This window comes from Amblyomma maculatum, chromosome 10 (genome assembly GCF_055883805.1).
Source record: "Amblyomma maculatum isolate TAMU_Amacu chromosome 10, ASM5588380v1, whole genome shotgun sequence".
Taxonomy (NCBI): domain Eukaryota; kingdom Metazoa; phylum Arthropoda; class Arachnida; order Ixodida; family Ixodidae; genus Amblyomma; species Amblyomma maculatum.
The window spans coordinates 9446121-9452232 of record NC_139353.1 but is presented as its reverse complement, the minus strand read 5'-3'; the positions used below and the strand labels follow the sequence as shown (position 1 = coordinate 9452232).

The 6112-nt window shown below is 47.0% G+C and overlaps 1 long non-coding RNA gene and 1 pseudogene across 1 annotated transcript in view; both read left to right on the top strand.

Moving 5' to 3' along the window:
- Positions 1-242: 242 nt before the first annotated feature.
- Positions 243-6112, top strand: part of LOC146175535 (uncharacterized) — a 36475-nt gene continuing 30605 nt past the window's right edge. Inside the window, exon 1 of the long non-coding RNA XR_014701422.1 lies at positions 243-318. This is a non-coding gene — a long non-coding RNA (uncharacterized LOC146175535). The remainder of the gene's footprint in view (positions 319-6112) is intronic.
- On the top strand, positions 3553-4447 carry LOC146175537 (uncharacterized; annotated as a pseudogene).

Below are 6112 nucleotides of genomic sequence, written 5' to 3'. Positions count from 1 at the left end.
CTCTCAGACATTGACAGAAGCACTCGTGGAAGGCTCTGCCGATGACGACGCCATTATGTGAGCATTATATGAGCTGAAGAAAACAGGCGGAAGCTTACCAGTGGGGTATGCAAAAGGCAGAATGGTCGTGGATACACGAGTACACATAGCCCCATCTGGGGGCATTAACGCGATCAAACAAAATTGCGGTGCGCGTTAACTGCGCCAGGTGCTGCCACTAGTCCATCCTTGGCACCGGGCTAGAATGTTTTCCAAAGTAGCAATTTCGTACCTTTGCAATGTACGATTGGAGGTAGGAAACTAAAAAGACTATATACAGTGAGTACTTATTAATGTGACATTATTTTAAGTAACACTTACTGCAACCACACAAAAGGATTTCTAAAGATCCCTTGATAGTAACCGGTCGACATAGCGTGGCCGATCTTTTTTGATGGACAGGAACCTTGGGGGCTGAAAATGTAGGCTTTACATTCCTGCATTAAATAGGAGGCACTTAGGCCGCGTCTTCGCAGTTCTTGTAGAATAGTTCTATATTCCACTTAGGTTAGGTTATCTTGCAATCTGGGTGTGCTGGTGCGGGCTAAGAAGAAATGTATTGCAATAACGGTGCCAGTCATGACCGAGGTAGGAAGTCAGGGGCGAAAGTTTTTTTTGTGCGAAGTGTTAGGGGAAGGTGCCTGCTTACTGAGGCGTTGCCAGGTAAGCGGTAAGTATGGCTGAGTATACAAAACTTTGTTAATTTGAAGAGCATGTAGAAGGCATGGTTGTTAATTTCGTATGTTGGCGGAACGTTTATTTATTGATCTAACGATCTGGGTGACTGAACGGCGTGTTCTAATGACAGCCTAATCGAAGTTGAGTTGGATCCTTCATGTCGGTGAAAGTCACATTTTCGTGCTCGTGGTATGAGCCGCTGCTTAACAATACTTCAGTGTAAGTAGAAGGGAGATATAATACTTTAGCTCTTTCTGAAGCCGGTTGGTGGGTAGCTGGAAGGATAGGGTGAGGTGTGATGACCCCGCCGCAGTTTATTTAAATCTCTGCAGGAGACGCTTAGGTACCATATAGTGAGGTTATCTACGGAGAGAATGAAAGAAATATGGTGAATCTGAGTCGAACGGAACGACAATGGTTGCACGGATATAGTTGTCACGGCGGAAGAAAGCAGATGGTTTGGTTTATATAGTTCAACATCCCAAATCAATTGAGGCTATGAAAGACGCCATAGTGGAGCGCTTCGGAAATTGAACAACCTGGGTTTCTTTAACGTGCACTGACACAGCACATCACAAGAATTCCTTTCTTTTATTCCCCCATTGATAACCGGCAGCCGTGGCCGAGATTCAATTCCGCATCCTTGGGCACAGCAGTCGAGTGCCCTAACCATTGCACCACTGTGGCGGGAAGGGAAATGAGAACTTGTGTTGCAGAAGGTGTGAGCAGTATGGATGAATAGGCCGACGTTCCTGTTTATTCGGAAATAGGCCGTGTTGGGTCTTCAGGACGTTTAGGAGGTTTGTGTCGATTGCGGTGCCACATTGCGTGTGATGTACAGTTCTTACACTACCGAAAGCTGCACGGTTATATATCGCAACCAAGAGATGTTTTGGTTCGAGCCGATGTTGGGGAAGAAAAGTGTCTTGGAGAAGTCTTAGGATGCCTCGGGCCGACGGGATAGACCGGAGTCAATTTGTGATTTAGAAAAAGAAACCCATGAGACAACTTTGCTGTACGTGTGAATGATGGAGAGTGAACGATTTGCAAACATATCTCCTTGGGACAGGCCTATGCGTCTCCTCCGAAGAGGCACAGCGAAGGTATCGATAAACACAATGCCGTAAATCTCTAGCCAGACGTGCGAAGAGAGTAGCGTTCGCGCTAACAAGGCGGTCTCGTTATCTCCGGTCGAACGGAGATCCTCGTACCGAACAAGTATCCGATTCAGCGCAGCCAAACCGAGCCTAGGAAAAGGAGTACCAGCAACGGGACGCTGAGATGATGCGGTAAAAGCGAGTCAAGGGCGAGGAGTACGATCAACATAGGCGCTACAGGCGATGAGTCCCTGGGTGCCGCGAAAATGAAACGCCGCCGATGGCTCTTACAGGTGAGGTCTTCAATCAACAAAATAAAGATTAATCAAAGAGCATGTCAGACTTCATTACGATGACTTAAGCGGAGCTTTCGCTTGTATTATTTCGTTCATGCCATTTTAACCCTCAAAATTTTTTTAGCTCAGGGTTTTCTTCATTGCTCTACAGAACGTGGTAGGCATCGATATGGTAATAACAGATTGTCAGACATGAATGCGAAAAGAATGAATACTGGCACAGCCTACATACCTGTAAAATTGTTGGCGAGGTAAGCAAAGATTTAACACGTGATCGTATTGCCCTGATGTCGAAGCACAGTTTCCTGCCATCGTTTTTGTATTGCTTTTTGAAGACTGCTACAGAACTTGAAATTCATCCACAACGCTTATGTTTTAGAGGAAAATAGCTTATTTCTAGAAAACTATTCCTGAGTTTTCTTCATATCACAAACAATAGAAAGCATTACAGATTTCATGATACACACTTGCACGTGGCTTTGGATGTAACAGCAGGAAAGAGAGACGAATGGGCCCTATTGAGCTGAACCTCGAAGAGAGGTCGAAAGTATTTCCTTTTGACAGGAGGCTGTCTTTCGTGAATGTGCGGTAACCAGATGTTACCAAGGCAGTCCATACTATATTCACATCATATGGCGCACCTGGCCGACGAGGCTTGAACACGACGTACAAGACACACATGCAAATTTCGACATGCCACTGGCCAGACCAGAGCCGTCAACTGTCTCTCCAACTAAAGTATAGTTTTTCTAACACGGATTGCATTAGAACGTATGGATATCTGGCCACCTTGCTGAACGTATGGATATCTGGTCCCCTTGCATCATCATGATTCATTGAGCCAATTGCTGCCGGCGGATATACCTGTATATGAGGCTTCGTGGCGCAAAATAGCCGAACAAAGGAGCAAGAGAAGAAAGCTAAGCAGCAAGGTGACCAGAATTCAATGGGGGAAAGTGAGCGCAGTACATGCTGTTTTAAATAAAAAATCAGCAGTGGTTAAACCAAAGGGGGAGTGATAGTTATTCATGGTTATGCTACATATTTTGCTTGAGCGCTCCCAACTGCCACTCCACATATATATTCAAGCCGGGCGGACGCTTTTGGCACCATGAGCTTATTGGTGCTCACACTTTAAAATGAAAACAATACCGCGATGCAACAACGTTTTCAAAGATCTTCGAACTTATCCAAAACCAGCCGACGTTCTTCTGTCATTGTCTTAAGAGCGAGGCAGCAACATGATCATGCAGAGTTCACAACAGCGAGCGAGTCGAAAAACACAGAACATATATGCTACATCGCTATGGCGTCACGCTAGCGTACGGCAACAATTATCGCCACTTTCCTCCTCATCCTCATATTGCTTTCCTAACCTTTTCGCTCAACGCCCATATTAACACGCTCCAAAGCAATAAACTTTGTCTTGGCCCGAACACCGCTGCGTACGGTGAAGATTCTATAGTGGCGACGAGGATGGGATGACAACGCCCTCTTAGTACTCCGCTACGTTCACCACCATGGGAGGATATGCCAGCCTGCCGCAGTTTGACGAAACGAGTGACAAGTGCCCAGCTTACCAAGTGCGACTGAGAGCCTTCTTTGAAGGCGATGGCGTCACGGACGACAAGAAGCGGGCCCTGTTGGTTGCAGCGCTGTCGACTCACACTGTGGATTTACTTAGTGGTAGAAGCGCCAGGCAAGGTGAACGAACTTTCTTACGCCCAAATGGTAGTTTTGTTGCAGAAGCACTTTTCCGTAACTAAACGAAATAGCACAGTCTTACAAATTGTTTACACATGACCAGCTGCCAAGAGAACCTGTCGAAGACTTCATAGTTGCCATTCGTCAAACAGCGGACACATGCAATTTTGCCGCAACGTTGGACCGAATGCTGCGAGATGGCATCGATTGTGGGCTACAAAGCGCAGGAGTGCGTCGACAGTTGCTGGCGAAGCCTCAGCTGACGAGGAGTGAATTAGAAAAAATCTTGCTATCAACCGAAATGGCAGAAGCCAGCGCGCAGCAGATAAGGAGCAACGCCGAAGAAGGAAGCGTAATATCGTGCACAAAAGTGGAGAGACCACGTCTTCGACGGCCGGAAAAGCTGCGGAGTTGGGCCACGGCGCTGCTATCTTGCACTGCGCGCCATAGTGTTACTACTGGCTAGAGCGAAAGCGACGGCGGCACTCCAACGTAAACCCTCTCCACCCCTCGGCTAACCGTGTTCGCAGCCATGATGCTACTTCTCACATGCTACAGCTGCATAAAGCCAGCGCCCTCTAGTTCTAGGTAGCGCAGACAAAACGATACGAAACTATCGCTACTACGCTTTTATCAGCCTTTATATCACTTAAATTTTATAGCTCTAAGAAAATAAAATGTGACATTTTTTCATGAAGTTCAATGCTTTATGAATCTACCTTTTCGTGTTTTTTGTGCAAGTAAAACAAAAATAATTCATAGGAGTAACATCATGGTGCTAGACGAGTGCAGCACAACCTCCTCGACACGCTTTACCCCCCTTGTTTAACGTGCATGACATTACACAGCACACAGGCGCCTTAAAGTGGGTATACAAACTCGAGTGCGGACACGTTACGAATTTGGTGACATCCATAGGATTTCGCTACTTCAAATCCGAATTGTTTTCATAACAGCGTTAGGGAACATTGCTAAGATGCTTTCACGAGCACTGATTTCACCTCGGATGATGAATCAGGCATATATTATCCTGAACGTCAAATGGTGGCGCAATGAAGGCAGCTCCCTGTTGAGCTGTTACACCTGCTCACTGTGTTTACCCTGGCATTTATTTCCATTCGCTAGGGTTTCAGCCACTATTCCAGGGGCTCAGTAAAAAGGAAAGCTCTGGCATGTAAGGTAGGTATTTCTATACAGATTGTCAATTGTAACGGCGGAAACGATTACAAGCCGCCACCTTGGAGTGGAGCTGTGGAGGTGGAGCTGTTTTGCTAGCTAGAGGCCCCTGGGGGGTCAGTGCAAATGGGAGAGTATGACAGCAGCGCTGCTGACCCTTCCTGAATGGAGCTCTTCCAAGAACTGTTGGTGTCTGTTGCGTTCTTCCCGTGTCGGTCGCTCATCCCGATTGGACCACCAACTGCTGATGTGATAAGCTTGCCGAGAGGCCACTCACGGGAAGCGAATGGGGAGACGGCCATTGACTCGGGCAGTGGCAGGTGTATACTTTTTTTCCTTCGGATTCCCCGGCTACGGCAGTGGACCCTGTGTTGTGAACGCGAGCAAACCTTGTATGGTTGCTCGAAACCTACGCCTGAAAGGAGTCCGGCGCCCGCTTGGGCGGCGCCGATGCTCCTGAGTCGGGAAGGCCGCCGGCCAATAGCGGTGGTGGCGAGTGTTGAGCCATCTACGTGCGACCTTTGTAAACGAGATGTGCTCCGTGCCTTCCTCGTCATGTGTCGCACTCCGATTAATCATTTGATTAGCCGTGCGGCCTGCGAGCGCCCCCTGCTCAGCTGCGAACGGTTGTGTACGTTTGCCGGGTGCGCGCGGCCCCGCTTTCAGGTGCAGCGACAGGTCTCTGCAGGGGATCAGTGGAGTACTTGTAATGCAGCCCAGTCGAGGAACGAGCGTATAGAACAGTGTCAAAAATATGAAAAAAAAAAAATATTCTGTAGTTTTGTCGTAAACGTCAGATTTTTATGTAGTTCTGTAGTACTTTTCTGGTTTAACTAAATAAAATTCTGATGTTACAGCAGAAAGTTCTGTTGTCACAACAAATTTCCTGCCAAAAACCGCACAGAAATTCTTTTGCAAAAACATAAAATTTCCTGGTGTGTTTCCAAGTGGGATCAGGCTGTATAATAAACATTTGAGCTCATAGCATGCACATTTCTTCCTTTGGAGCTAGAGCGCAGGTGCGCAGTAAATGCTGGCCGTGCCCTCATCGTTGCTCCTGGCACTAATTTCAAAAGTGAACTCAGCACACATTTCACTTTTTTTGTAATTTGAATTCACTAC